Raw genomic sequence first — 15328 nt, 5'->3', positions numbered from 1 at the left:
GGAGTCACCTCTTCACACTTGGGAGACTGTGGACAGATGTAAAGCTTTGCTCACTCAGTGCTCCAGAATGAAATTCATCTCCCCAAGCAAGCTGCTGAAGATGAAGGTTATTGAGGTGAGACTAGGAGCCTGCATGACTGACAGTTTTCTGAACAGACTGGAATTATCACATCCAAATATACAACGCCATGTTCAGACTCTTTTAGAACTCAGCTTCTGGCCCTCCTTGCAGCCCCAGGCTCTTGAGAGAGATATCCCTGACCAAGGCCAGCCGTTTCAAGAAGGCAACCCCCTGCCCTAACCGGTTTGGCTCAGTGGATAGAGCGTCGCCTTTGGACTCAAGGGTCCCAGGTTCGATTCCGGTCAGGGGCATGTACCTTGGTTGCGGGCACATCCCCAGGAGGAGGTGTGCAGGAGGCAGCTGATCGATGTTTCTCTCTCATTGATGTTTCTAACTCTCTCTCCCTCTCCCTTCCTCTCTGTAATAAATCAATAAAATACATTTAAAAAAAAAAAAAAAGAAGGCAACCCCAGCGCACAGTGACCACTCATCTGGTTAACTCCGCCACCCTGGGAGGGGAGGTGTCCTCGGCACACCTGTTTGCACTTGCAGCTCTGGGCTCAGCTGATCTCCAGGGCAACAGCCCGCAGCAACATTCTCTCACTCCTTAGTGTCATCCACACATTTCGGAGGACCTGAGCTGGGCCCTATGCCAGCACCGTGTGAGCGCCAAGAAAGCAGAAAGGGACCTGTTGCATTGACCATTTAATCATTGCTGCCGATGCCCGGCACATAGTAGGTGTTTAATAAATACTTGTTAAATAAATTATTCCCATTGCTCAAAAGCTGGGGCCTGCTAGAATGACCACAGAGCTCATAAATATACCTGCCGTCAGAAAAGTGGGGTTCCTGACCACACCGGATCGTAGCCCATGCCTTCACCCTGAGCCTCGCTCACCTTGCCAAGAACGACAACCGCCCCTTCTTCAACAAGAACGGCTGATGCTTTGTGGAAAGTCTTCCCCCCCATTCAGCCTTCTATTGACATTTCATTTTGGACAACACAGCCACAGTCTGTAATTTAAAAAAATTATAGACAAAACCGACAAATACAGATTTAGGGCGGTTTTCCTCACAGGATGTCATGCTTCTAACTTCTTCTTTCTTTTTTTTTTTTTCCTTCTAACTTCTTGCAAAAGGCCGTGGGACACCTGAAAACTCCTTTTACAAAGCAAATGGCAACTAGAAGGCAGTAACAAAGAGCTGAACTTGAGGGAGAAAACTTATAAACTGCCTTTGTGTCAGAGCAAGCCTGGAGCTGAGACTGAGTACTCAAAGGTCTAAGAAAACCACAAAGAGAACAACAAAGAAGGCAGGCGGAACCCAGCTTTCCTGAAACAAGCCAAAGCCAGGCTACAGTTAAAAAAATAAAAATAAAAAAGACTAATGGAGTGCCGCCTTCTCCCTCCCACCCAGGGCCATAATGAAGATGCACAGCCAACACATTAATTAGGGAAGCCGCGGACATGCCTGGCTACAATATCGGCACAGGAAGCAGTTATCAGTTAGGAAAGCCTCGCATTCCCCGAGAATCCAATAAAGTGTTGTATGCAATATTTAAAGGACGTTCTTCGTTTTTGTTTTTAAAAAAGACTCCCCTTTCCATGCCAAGAGCAAGCACATGGTAAGTTGGCTTCTTTTCTACATTTTGGGTATTTGAGACGTTTTCTCCCATGGAAGTCACACCAATATTCTAAATCACATAATAAAAATGATTTGAAAAAATGTGGTCTTTCTACACCAAAGCATATTGCTTTTAATGCAAAAACTGGATTACCCAGACCCTGCGCTAATTCCTCACTCCTAATAGACAAGAAGGCATACATGCGATTCCCCAGAGGGCACGTGAGATACATGCACTCATTCCACCCGATCCTACAGCGCAGACCCTCGGAACAGGCCCCCGCGGAACAGCTTCCAGCCGCGCGGGGACACGGGGATCAAAAGCCTCCCCGCCTCCCCCATCTCACACCCCCGCATCCCTCTTCCCAGGAGGCAGAAAGACCCCTCCTCAACCCCAGGCCGCCCTGACCACACGCCTCCCTAAGCGCTGACTCCGGGGCAGGAAGGGGCCGCCTTTGTCCCGCGGGCTCCCGGGCCGCCCCGCCAGCCCCGCGGGCGAGCTCGGGCTCCAGCCGGCTCCTTACCTCCGCGCGCACCTGCAGACAAAGGCGCCCCGCGCCCCGCTCACTCTTCTCACCTTGGCCTCCCGGGGCTGGGCGGGGATGCCGCCCCCGGCTGCGGACCGGGCCAGGGGTGCGGGAACCGGCAACCCAGGAGCCGGCGCTCACTCGAGCAGCAGCAGCAGCAGCAGCAGCAGCGCGTTCCTTCGGTCTCAAGTTGAAGTGAGTGGCGTCCGCGCCTCTCGGCGTCGCCCTCCCGCCCGCCCGCGCTCCCCGCCCACCGCCGCCGCCCATTGGCAGCTGGAGAGGCGCGCGGGCCGTCGCCCCGCCCACTCCGCGCCCCGCCCCGCCCACTCCGCGCCCCGCCCCGCCAGGTGCCCCGCCCCGCCAGGTGCCCCGCCCCGCCAGGTGCCCCGCCAGGTGCCCCGCCCCGCCAGGTGCCCCGCCAGGTACTACCAGCTGCCAGGAGCTGGGCCAGGGCAATCCGAGAGAAGGGTGGGACACCCACATCACCAACATACCCCCATTCTACAATAAACACTTCCCTTTCTGGACTCCAGGACTGGGGAAGTTCATTCTAATCCCACCGAACCTCTTTCGAAAGCTGGCGTTCCGGGCCTGGGTTTTGGTTTCTAATAGGACCAAGGCTGATCCCTGCGGGGTGGAGGTGGGGGGACAGCGCAAGGGCGGCAGGCAACCCACAGCCCGAAAGCCCCTGCGATGCCACCGAGCAGCAGAAGCAAGCTGTGGTTTGATCAGACAGACAGACAGCCAGTTTTGCACGGAGCTGAAAGGTACTTCTCACAGACTCCCCGCCAATTCACACGAAGCCCTTAGCAGTAGGTCACCCCTGCACACCTTTCTGGTCGCCACCTCCCTCAAGGCACCTTTTGTTTACTGCGGACCTGAAGCCAGGGTGACACTGGCATCCCAACACTGTTCGTCGCTAGCTGAGAACTCACGCAGGGAAGCAGGGAAGTGTCCAGTCGGCTAAGCGAAAGCATTTTAAGAAGAGGGTGCTGGCCAGCCATTGGCCAAAATAGACTTTGAAAGGAAAACCCGAGGTCTTTGACTATGTTGTGTGTGTGTACTGAAAGCACTCCTTCTTTCTAATTGTTTCTGGGCAAGAATAAGCTATTTGATTGTGCAATTAACGAAGTGGAGTAGGCAGGGGACATCAGCCAAGCTTTCTGTCATATTCAAAGCTCGATACACTCCTTTTTCAGGGAAACAAACATAAAACATAAAACATACATGGAAAAGCAAGGGTGTATGTAAGCAGGAGGTCTTGTCTGGGTTTATTTAGTAAAATACATCACAGGTGTACGGGAAACTCTTTTCAATGTTCATGTCTTTATTTATTTTTAATATATTTTTATTGATTTCAAAGAGGAAGGGAGAGAGAGAGAGAGAGAGAGAGAGAGAGAGAGAGAGAGAAACATCATTGATGAGAGAGAATCATTGATCAGCTGCCTCTTGTACACCCCCCTACTGGGGATTGAGCCAGCAACCCAGGCATGTGCCCTTCACCGGAATCGAACCCGGGACCTTTCAGTCTGCAGGCCGATGCTCTATCCACTGAGCCAAACCAGCTAGGGCCAATGTTCATGTTTTTAATGTTCATGTCTAATCAGACATCTACTCATTTGTTCAACACTTAATAAGCTCCGTGTTGACAATTTTATGGGCTCTTTTGGTTAATGGTTGTCTTTCAAGGGGGCATGATTTAATTCATGAATCTATGACCAGTAATACTGCAGCTGTTTAGAAGAGATGTTTACAGTGAACTGCTCTGGCAACCACCATTGATTGGAACACAGCCCAAACTGGAAGTGGGGGTGGTAGGTTTGAGGCTTGGGGTTTAGCAGTCAAAACGGACATCACCAAGTCTGGAGGCGTGAACCGATTTCCCCACTGCACCTGTCACCTTCAGAGGTTTCCCTTCCTTCCTGCCACATAATACCTGTCAGTTTGGCTGTCTGATTCTCCGCCTGCAGCAGAGCAGAAGCAACAAATCAGATGGGGCTGCCAGATGCCCACAGGTGATGGCACGATGTGACAGCTGAGGGTCTGCCGACAGGCAGTCCTGCTTGACAAGTCCCACCAGCTCTACCTCTGACTGCTCTCTCAAACTCGTCCCCGCTCCCAGCGCCACTGCCACCTCGTTCTACCTGCTGTAATCTTGATGTCTGCAGCGACCTTCTAACAGTCACGTGCTTCCACTCTTGTTCCAGAGTGGCTAGTCTCAGAGCCACACATGTGTCCCTTTAAAAAAACAAATCACAGCCCTAGCTGGTTTGGCTCAGTGGATAGAGTCAGCCTGTGGACTGAAGGGTCCTGGGTTTGATTCCGGTCAAGGGCTAATGCCTGGTCGTGGGCTCAATTCCCCAGTGCGGGGGGCATGCAGGAGGCAGCCAATCAATGCTTCTCTCTCATCATTGCTGTTTTTTATCTCTCTCTCCCTTTTCCTTCCTCTCTGAAATCAATAAAAATATATCTAAACAAACAAACAAAAACAAATCACAAATCTGAGCATCCATGCGCCTGCTTTAAATTCTATAAAGGGAGAAACCAAGATGGCGGCATAGGTTAAACACCTAACCTGCAGCCGGGCACAACAATTTCAAAAATACAACTAGAGGTCAGAACGGACATCGTCCAGAACCACAGGAAAGTTGGTGGACTGAAATGCCCACAGCTGGGGGGAAGGAGAAGGCCACGGGGACAGTCGGGGAAGCCGTAAAAGCCTGAGGTATGGAGAAACGGGCGGAGACACGAGCACACGCGCCTGCGGGGAGGATGGAACCGGAGAGGAAGGGGCGGCTGATGACCTGGCCGGAGTTCACTGGCAGGAAGGAGATAAAGGCTCCGGAGTGCGCTGAGCACCGGCTCCGATTGCACTGAACCCCATTCCGGGCGAAACCCTGGGAAACTCACTCACTTTCGCAACTCCGCCGCCCCCGCAGGCCGCCCGGCCCGGGACGCTGGGGACGCCGCCGCAGCGGCGCCCGGAGCCCGGCGGCCTCCCAGCACCCGTCCCCGCCGCGCAGCCCCCGCGCGCCTGGTGCCGCGGGCCGCGCGCCCCGCACACCGGACGGAGGCCCGGGCGCCCTCTCCGTGCACCTCCCGGCGGCGCTAGAGTTCAGTAGAGTTGACTGAATTCAAGGGATTAAGAAGTACAAATTGGGGGGACACCGCGGCGGCGACGTCCGGAACGCGGCGATGGCGGTGCCTGGAGCTCGGCGGCCGCCCAGCGCCCGTCCCAGCCGCGCGGCCCTCGCGCGCCTGGTTCCGCGGGACGCGCGCACCGCGCACCGGACGGAGGCCCGGGCGCCCTTTCCGTGCACCTCCCGGCGGCGCTAGACTTCAGTAGAGTTGACTGAAATGAAGGGATTAAGAAGTACAAATTGGGAAGTTTGAAAAAGATGGCGGCGGAGGTTAAAGGCTGTTCTGTTGCCTCGCACCCAGCGAAATCGGAGGGGATGAGGTGTGGAGGCGCGTGGGTCTGGCTGGTGGCGGGGGAAAGGGGCTTTTGTTCCAAACCTAGGGGAGATTAGCTCTCCATCACCCTGAAATCCATCTTCTGGCGAACCCCGGGAGACCCAGATGCCTGCGGGGAGAGGCGGGACTCTTGCGGAGGTGCGCCCAGCAATCAGTGTTTGCTGCGCTGGAGTGCGGAACGAGGGGACTTAGATACATGGAAGGCAGAAGGACCAGACTCACAGCCATCGCGGCTCGCCGCACCATGGCCTGTTGGCGCCCTGAGACCCCGCCCCGCCCTGGGACCCGCCCCGCACGTTTTGAAGACCTGCCCCGCAAGTCTTGCAGGCACACCTGCGCCCCAAGCAACGGCTTATGCATGTGGGTGGCCTGCCCTCTGGCAGCGGACCAGATGAACTGCTGTTCTAGTCGGACTGCTCCAGGGCCACTCAGACAGGAGGAAGAAACTACAGTTTTTGCTGTAATCCTTGCTGAGTGCCTAAGGCAGTAGCTGATCTACATCCCATTGGAGACCCAGAAACGAGGGCATCTAGTGGTCTGTGGGAGATGACACCAGATTTCAACCACGTGCATAAGGGACACATTCAACGGGAATATTCAGTGAGCGCCAAAGCTTTGCTGCACCAAGACCCGGCCCATAAACGTGTCTCCTGCACAGCAACTCTTCCTTTATAGACAAAGAGAGCCCCCCCAGTGACACCAACAACAATCAAGACTTAACTATACAAAGGAGGACCAAGATGGAGGCATAGGGCGGAAGCCTGATTGTTGCCTACCACAACAACTTTGAGACTACGACAAGAGAGCAGAGCAGACACCATCCAAGACCACCATAGGGCTGGCTGAGTAGATGCTCTACAACTAGAATAAAAGAGGGGTATGTGGGATGATGCTGATGCCCGTGACCCAAAGACCACACTTTAAGAACTACGGCTCAGGCGACACAAAAGAACTATGGCTCAGGCGATACAACAGCGGCCTGGAACGTGCTCGGCGCAGTTCCCCCGGCGGTCTCCGGCTGAGGGGACGGCTCCACTGGCAGCCAAGCACGGACAGACGAGCCCCTATGAGACATGGGGTGGGAGACTCCACGCTTGCTGACCTCCGAGTCCGTCAAGAATCTCAACGCCCCGGAAGCGGCCAGGTGCGCATGCTCGGCGACCGGCCACCAATGCAGACCCAAGGGCCGACGCAGCGACGCCAGACCGGCCCACCGCCATGCACCGGGTGCACCGGAGCTTCGCCGAGCCGCCGCCCGACGAGTTCTGCAGCAGCCATACTGGAGCTCTGGAAGGATGGCCAGGGGAATTGCTGAGGGGGGATTGACCGGCAGGAATTGGGATCGGGAAGACGGGGCCCCGCTGAGACCCGGGTGCGGGCGGGGTTGCGCGCCTCTGGGCTCGGGTGTGGTCACACGCCTCTAGGTATAAGTGAGGCCTCACGTCCCTGGGTCTAGGTGAGGCTACATGCCCCTGGGTCCAGGTGAGGCCGGACTCCGGGTCCGGGTGAGGCCATGTGCCCCTGGACCCGGATGACGCTGGATCCCGTGCCCGGGCGAGGCCAAGCGCCCCTGGGTCTGGGAGAGCCCACACACCCCTGGGTCCAGGCGAGACCATGTGTCCCTGGATCCGGGTGAGGCCGCGTGCACCTAGGCCCGGGTGAGGCCATGTGCCCCTGGGTCTGGGAGAGGCCAAGCGTCCCTGGCTCCGGGTGAGACCATGTGTCCCTGGATCCGGGTGAGGCCGCGTGCACCTAGGCCCGGGTGAGCCCAAGTGGCCCTGGGTCTGGAAGAGGCCAAGCGTCCCTGGGTCCGGGTGAGACCATGTGTCCCTGGATCCGGGTGAGGCCTCGTGCACCTAGGCCCGGGTGAGGCCACGTGCCCCTGGGTCTGGGAGAGGCCAAGCGTCCCTGGGTCCGGGTGAGACCATGCGTCCCTGGATCCGGATGAGGCCTCGTGCACCTAGGCCCGGGTGAGCCCAAGTGGCCCTGGGTCTGGGAGAGGCCAAGCGTCCCTGGGTCCGGGTGAGACCATGTGTCCCAGGATCCGGGTGAGGCCTCGTGCACCTAGGCCCGGGTGAGCCCAAGTGGCCCTGGGTCTGGGAGAGGCCAAGCGTCCCTGGGTCCGGGTGAGACCATGTGTCCCTGGATCCGGGTGAGGCCTCGTGCACCTAGGCCCGGGTGAGCCCAAGTGGCCCTGGGTCTGGGAGAGGCCAAGCGTCCCTGGGTCCGGGTGAGACCATGTGTCCCTGGATCCGGGTGAGGCCTCGTGCACCTAGGCCCGGGTGAGCCCAAGTGGCCCTGGGTCTGGGAGTGGCCAAACGTTCCTGGGTCTGGGTGAGACCATGTGTCCCTGGATCCGGGTGAGGCCTCGTGCACCTAGGCCCGGGTGAGGCCACGTGCCCCTGGGTCTGGGAGAGGCCAAGCGTCCCTGGGTCCGGGTGAGACCATGCGTCCCTGGATCCGGATGAGGCCTCGTGCACCTAGGCCTGGGTGAGCCCAAGTGGCCCTGGGTCTGGGAGAGGCCAAGCGTCCCTGGGTCCGGGAGAGACCATGTGTCCCTGGATCCAGGTGAGGCCTTGTGCAACTAAGCCCGGGTGAGGCCACGTGCCCCTGGGTCTGGGAGAGGCCAAGCGTCCCTGGGTACGGGTGAAGCCAGATCCTGGGTCCGGGTGAGGCCGTGCGCCCCTGGATCCATCCGGGTGAGGCTGGGTCCCAGGCCCGGGTGAGACCACGCGCCCCTTGGGTATGGGTGAGGCCACGTGCCCCTTAGTCCGGGTGACGCCGTGCCCCTGGGTTCGGCCGAGACCAAACCAGAGGGAGTCGGACCTCCATTACCACCATTTGTCCACCATCCTGAGCTGAGGGGTCAGTGCTGACATGTACACATAAGGAACCACTGGACATCGAAATTGGGTCTCAAAAGAACTGTTGGTCCAGGGGGAAGCTCACTACAGATTGATTCATTTGCCTGTCAGCATAACTATTATTGCTCGTCTCACATTCAGTTCTTATTAGTATATATCTAGTGACATATGATCTCGCTCATCTAGGGGAAATGATGAACAACATAGACTGAGGAACAAGAACAGAACCAGAAGCAAGGAGGCATCGATCGGACTATCGGGCCTCAGAGGGAGGATAAGGGAGGGTAGGGGGAGGGTGGGGGGGAGGGGGAGAGTTCAACCAAAGGACCTGTATGCATGCATATAAGCCTATCCAACGGTTAAGTTCAACAGGGGATTGGGGCATGCGTGGGGAGAGGGGTGGGATGGGAATGGGGGGATGAGGACAAATATGTGACACCTTAATCAATAAAGAAATTAAAAAAAAAAAAATAATAAATAAATAAATAAATTCTATAAAGGCTTCCCCGTGACTGGAGACACAGTCCATAATCACTTTCAGGGGCTCTGAGGCCACCTGGGACCTGGGATCTGGTCCATATTTTCTTTCTAGTCAATATTGCAACCACATTCCCTCCTCTTTCTCTCTGCTCCAGCCTCATCTTCTCCAGGTTCTGGAACACGTCCAGCTACTTCCCACCTCACAGCCTTTCCACCACTCGTTCACCCCTCCTGAAATGCTCTTCACAGCACTGCTCACCTGGCCAATCCTGCTCATCCTTTAGATCTCAGTCCATTTCTTTGGGAAAATCATCCTAACTGGCATCCCACCCCCATCCCCAAGCATCCCAGACTTTTCTCTCACAGGTCTCCTTTCACTTTACGGTTTTATAAACTTACTAGAGGCCTGGTGCATGAAATTCATGCACAGGGGTGGGGGTTGGGGTGTCCCTCAGCCCAGCTTGCACCCTCTCCAATCTCGGACCTTTCAGGGGATGTCTGCTTGCTGGTTTAGGCCCGATCCTGTGGGACTGGGCCTAAACCGGCAGTCAGACATCCCTCTCACAATCTGGGACTGCTGGCTCCTAACCACTTGCATGCCTGACTGCCCCTAACCACTCTGCCTGCCAGCCTGATCGCCCCCTAACCGCTCCCCTGCCAGCCTGATTGATGCCTAACTGCTCCCCTGCCGGCATGATCATCCCCAAGTGCCCTCCCATGCTGGCCCGATCGCCCCCAACTGCCTCCCCTTGTGGGGTTGAAGGGACTGGGGGACTGAGGCTGGATGAGGCAGGGCTGAGGGGACTGGAGGACTCCAGCTGGGTAAGGCGGAGCTCAGGGGACTGGGCACTGACATCTTGTGGCTGTGGGTGCCACCATCTTGTGAGGGTGTGATGGTCAATTAGCATATTCCCTCTTTATTAGATAGAATAGTAGTGTCTAGTTTGTTTCTGTATAATAAGAAATTCAACCTTGACCAGAGAGAGGTCTGGCCTTTGCCCTCGGCTTCTGGGAGGTGATCTCTAAGACCATGGAATGTCATACCTGATACAAGTCTTAGGTCACACTAGTTTAACAATGTGATTTAGGGCAGGAGCTTTGGGTCATCTGGCATCAGTTTCGCCTTTGGAGGGGCTGGAGACTGAGATCAGCCACGTGGACAGTCAACCATACCTTCATGATGGAGCCTTAATTAAAATTCTGGACACCAAGGCTCGGATGAGCTTCCCTGGTTGGCAATACTCCATGCATATTGTTACACATCAATACTGGGGAAGTCACACTGTCCATGACTCCACGGGGAGAGGACAACTCTGTGTTTGGAACTTTCCTGGACTCTGCTCTATGTAGCTCTTCCCTTGGCTGATTTTAATGCCTATCCTTTGGCGTAATAAACCATAACTGAGTAAAATAACTTGCAGTGAGTTCTGTGAGTCCTTTCAGTAACCTGTAGAACCTGAGTGGTCTTGTGGACTTTTCCCCCAGTATATTTTAGCAGCAAGCACATTTCCTAACCCATAGGAAGTGCTTAATATCCTATCTAATAAAGAGGGAATATGCTAATTGACCCTCATGCCATCACAAAGATGGTGGCACCCACAGCCAATAAGGAGGGAATGTGCTAATTGACTGCTCCGCCCTCAAAGATGGCGGTGCTCACAGCCACAAGATGGCGGTGCCCAGTCCCCTCAGCTCCGCCAGGGCCTTGCTGTGCACCTGCCTCTGGAGTCCCCCAGACCCCTCAGCTCCCCAGCCATCCAAGGCCACCCCGAGGTGCAAGCAAACCTCGGATGGTGGCTGCCCAGCTGCCCAGGTCTGCCTGAGGCTCAGGTAAACAGAGCCGACCAAGGCTTGCGCTACCGGCAGTGGCAGCAGCAGAGGTGTGATGGGGTGTCGCCTTCCCCTGATCGCCGGGTCAACTCCCGTCCCTGAGGGCTCCTGGACTGTGAGAGGGGGCAGGCTGGGCTGAGGGATCCCCTCTCCAGTGCATGAATTTTCATGCACCAGACCTCTAGTATTTAATAATGAACAAATGTGATAAACTAAAATTTTTCTATAGATATTTTTTAAATGAGCATGCATGCAATCCGCATGTACTGCCTTCACAACTTCAGGAATAAATTTCACTTTGAAAACTCCTACTTCTGAGTCAGGGTCCAGATCAAATGTCACCTCTTCCGTGAAGCCCTTCCCTACTCCCCAGGGCTTGTCATTTTTGGCTCTGTAGTCTCTGGCCCATCTCTCTGTGTTCATAGCTGTCAGCAGTATTGAAACATCTGTCTTTGTGAAGGCCCCACTGAAACATCTGTCTTTGTGAAGGCCCTTTGTTAGATGAACTCTGAATCCTAGCATCAGGCGTGTACACAGAGCAAGTATACAAAAGGTGTTTGCAGAATGAAGGCAATTTTTTAAAACATGTTTGGTTTATAGAAAAATAGGTTCAGTTATCTGTGAATTCTGGTACATATTACCGTTCATTCCCTAAAAGATAAGGTAGCTGTTACTGTAGTAAGTGGGTGCTATAATGGTATTCTGCTCTATTATTTTCTTTTCCTCTTTCTAAAAATAAAATTGTTCCTTATAATTATCATCCACTTTAAAAGCCTGACATGCTTTAAATAAAAATATGGAAGTAGATCATCTGACTTTTAAAAATCATCTCACTCCCTAATTAGAATAAAATATTACAGTTTATTTACATAATACATTAAGAAAATAAAAAAAAACCACTAATCTTACTTTCCTCCATACAAACCTAATTAAAAAATTCAACCAGCATACCAATAACCTGTGATGTCCCCAAGTAGCACAGAAAAAAAATCAATTTTATTTCCTGCAGACCTGCATTTAAACTGGATAATAACTGCTATCCTGTGTAACAGCCATAATCCAATTTCAATTTGTTTGATTAGATGAGTATAAACACTAAACAAGAAAGTCACGGGATTTTAATAGCAATGTTCACACTGTTAACTCATTATAGAACAAAGCATTTTAATTTGCTCCTAGAAAACATGCTACCAGACATATATATATATATATATATGAATTGAACTATCCTTAGGTAGCACCACAAATGTCCTTATAGTGCCTCACCCAAAGGTAAAAGCAGCTTTGAACTCAGAGGCCACCTGAAACTCTCCCTGACTTTAGGATAATAAAATCCCTGATCAATGCCTTAACTATTGGAGATTGTATTTAAACATCCCTTTGTATGACCGCATAACCACTGAGGATATCAAAGCAGCACCCGGATCAGTGGGTTCTCGTTGTGATGAGTGGTTCTCATCACATTCAGTGGTTAGAATGTGCATAATAATCCTTACAGTGAACATCCCAGGGCCTCGCCCCCAGAGTATAACTCAACCAGTAGGTTTGGAGTAACCCCCTGCTTTTTTCTGAATCAACACCACCCCTTCTGACCCAAAGGATTCGGAGGCAGGTGGCCCCTGGACCACACACTTAGAAGTCCTCTGTGTAGGTGAAGAAGTCAATGACACAGATAAAGACACTGGACAATATGATGCTGTATGTCTTTTTGTGTCCCCCACTAGACTCTGAAACTCAACCATACTTCATTTGGGCTTGTATCTTTATGGACCAGTTCAGCTTCATAAATACATTTGCATAGTCCTGGCCAGCGTGACTCAGTGGTCAGAGCATCGGCCTCACACCAAAAGGGTGGCAGGTTTGATTCCCAGTCAAGGGCATGTATCTGAGTTGCAGGTTCGTTCCCGGCCCCAGTTGAGGCAGGTGCAGGAGGCAACTAATCAATATGTTTCACTCGTATCGATGTTTCTCAGTCTCTCTCTCTCTCCCCCTCCCTTATTCCCTTCCACTCTTTCTAAAAAGAAAAAAATTTGTATTTATTAATACATATAATAATAATTAATAAAATAAATTATTTCATTAAATAAATTAAGTTTACTTGTAGCAAAGTGGCATGCACTCACACTCATTCATGGCCACCAAGAGAACACACCAGGGGTGAATTTCCGAGGGTCACACATGATCCTAACAAGATTATCATGAGGACAGGACCTTGATCTAGATCAGTGCCTTTCAAATTTCACTGTGCAAGGGCAACCTCTGGGGATGTGCTAAAATGCTCACTGATGCAGTAGGTGTGGGGTGGGGTCCGCATTCCCGAAAACATCCCAGGTGGTGCTGATGCTCTAGGCCGGAGACTGCACTCTGAGTGGAAAGAACCCAGGTGCAAATTAGCCAAACCATGGACACAAAGATAAATATACAGCCAAAAATAATTCGAGCGCAGATACACAGTGAACTGGGACAACACACAGTGAACCTGGACAACAAAAGCCAGGGAACTGTGGACCAACAGTAATATTCCCCAACTTATTTTAAAGGACCAGGGTACAGGGTGGCTGCTCTTGGAGGAGTAACTGCATTTGAAAAAGAAACCCCCACCGCCCATGGAACTGATCAGGTCCAGCTGGGCCTTGGCAGGCACTCACATAGGGATGTGACTTTATTCTAAAAGACCTCCAAGTTTTACCACAACAGCTTTTTAACTCAGTTCTAACAAAATATTTGAAAAAAAATTCTCCTGCCCAATGGCCTGTTCTGCCCTATAAAACGCAAAGGCTATCCTATCTAATAAAAGAGTAATATGCAAATTAACAATCACTCCGTTACACCCACAAGTCACGTCCACCAGCCAATCAGGAGCGAGTATGCAAATTAACCCAACCAAGATGGCTACGGCCATGGAGCAAGCAGGAGGCTTGAGTTTCTCTGGCAATGGAGGAAGCCAAGCTTTCTGCACACCCTGGCGGGCCCAGGTCGCCGGGTGGCGTGGCTGGCCTGCAAACCACCACAGGCCCCTTGCCCAGGCAGTCCTATGCCCCAAGGGCACCCCCACCCTGATCTGGGACACCCTTCCGGGAAAACCAGCCGGCCCCCACCTGTGCACCAGGCCTCTATCCTATCTAATAAAAGAGTAATATGCAAATTGACCATCACTCCAACACACAAGATGGCTGCCCCTATGTGGTCAAATATCCTGCCACCATGTGGACACAAGATGGCCACCATAGGATGGCCAGCATGCGAGGGCAGTTGGGAGGGACCAGGCCTGCAAGGGAGGGCAGTTGTGGCCGATCAGGCCAGCAGGGGAGGGCAGTTGGGAGGGACCAAGCCTGCAAGGGAGGGCAGTTGGGGGCAATCAAGCCTGCAGGGGAGGGCAGTTAGGGGTGACCAGGCTGGCAGAGAAGGGAAGTTGGGGGCGACCAGGCCGGCAGGGAAGGGCAGTTGGGGGGGACCAGGCCTGCAGGGGAGAACAGTTGGGGGGGGACCAGGCCTGCAGGGGAGGGCAGTTAGGGGTGACCAGGCCTGCAGGGGAGGGCAGTTAAGGGCAATCCGGCTGGCAGGGGAGCAGTTAGGCATCAATCAGGCGGGCAGGGGAGTGGTTAGGGGGTGATCAGGCTGGCAGGCAGAAGTGGTTAGGGGCAATCAGGAAGGCAGGCACACGAGCAGTTGGGAGCCAGCAGTCCTGGATTGTGAGAGGAATGTCCGACTGCCCATTTACCGGGATCAGGCCTAAATGGGCAGTCAGACATCCCTCTAGGGGTCCCATATTGGAGAGGGTGCAGGCTGGGCTGTGGGACACACCTCCCATGCACGAATCTTCGTGCACTGGGCCTCTAGTCTATATTATAAAAGGCCAGTGGCCGTAACGCCGGAATGACCAAACAAATGGTCACCAGGAGGTGCATGGAGCACCTCTCGGTCCTTCCCCCAGCCTGTGAGCCACTTGTGGCGAGGGGGCGGGGCTCTTGGCTCTTGCAGTGTGGAGGGGCTCGCAGCTCGCGTGGCGAGGCGGGGCTCATGGCTCATGGCAGCGAGCTACTCGTGCATGGCGGGTCTGGGGTCCTGCCAGCATAGCGGGTCTGGGTCTTGCGATTTCACGCGCTGGGCCTCTAATTTATAATAAATGTGTACAACCATAGTCTTTGTAAATGGAAGATATTTCCAAGCCCTAGGCAGGGGGTACAGCTTATATCCTTTATACAATATTTAGCAGACAGAACCTCCCACCAGACTAAAGACAGCGGGTGAATCGCTGGATTCCCTAAGGAGAGTTGACTTCCCCTCCTCCCCACACCTCACCCAATAGTTTTCATGTTCCCAACTGCTAGGTGGTGGGAGGTGAGCATAAATCATTACCCGCTATGATTCAGAATCCTAATAGAACCAGCACAGCATTCAGTTCTTAAAAGTCATCCGCTTAGCTGCCTCCCTAGTCAACACCCTGGCTTGCTCTCTCTGGAAAGCAG

At 53.5% G+C, this 15328-nt stretch overlaps 1 protein-coding gene across 2 annotated transcripts in view; it reads right to left on the bottom strand.

Moving 5' to 3' along the window:
* APBB2 (amyloid beta precursor protein binding family B member 2) overlaps positions 1-15328 on the bottom strand; it is a 339921-nt gene that overhangs the window by 31024 nt on the left and 293569 nt on the right. The window contains exon 1 of one of the 2 annotated variants that reach the window (XM_028143705.2): positions 2262-2364. The exons of the other annotated variant lie outside the window; for it this stretch is intronic. The gene's annotated coding sequence lies outside the window, so the exon portion shown is untranslated. Of the gene's footprint in view, positions 1-2261; positions 2365-15328 lie in introns of those variants that run through there. 2 annotated transcript variants of the gene reach the window in all.

This window comes from Eptesicus fuscus, chromosome 2 (assembly GCF_027574615.1).
Source record: "Eptesicus fuscus isolate TK198812 chromosome 2, DD_ASM_mEF_20220401, whole genome shotgun sequence".
Taxonomy (NCBI): Eukaryota; Metazoa; Chordata; class Mammalia; order Chiroptera; family Vespertilionidae; genus Eptesicus; species Eptesicus fuscus.
The sequence above is the reverse complement of the archived record's forward strand: the minus strand, read 5'-3'. Positions and strand labels throughout refer to the sequence as shown.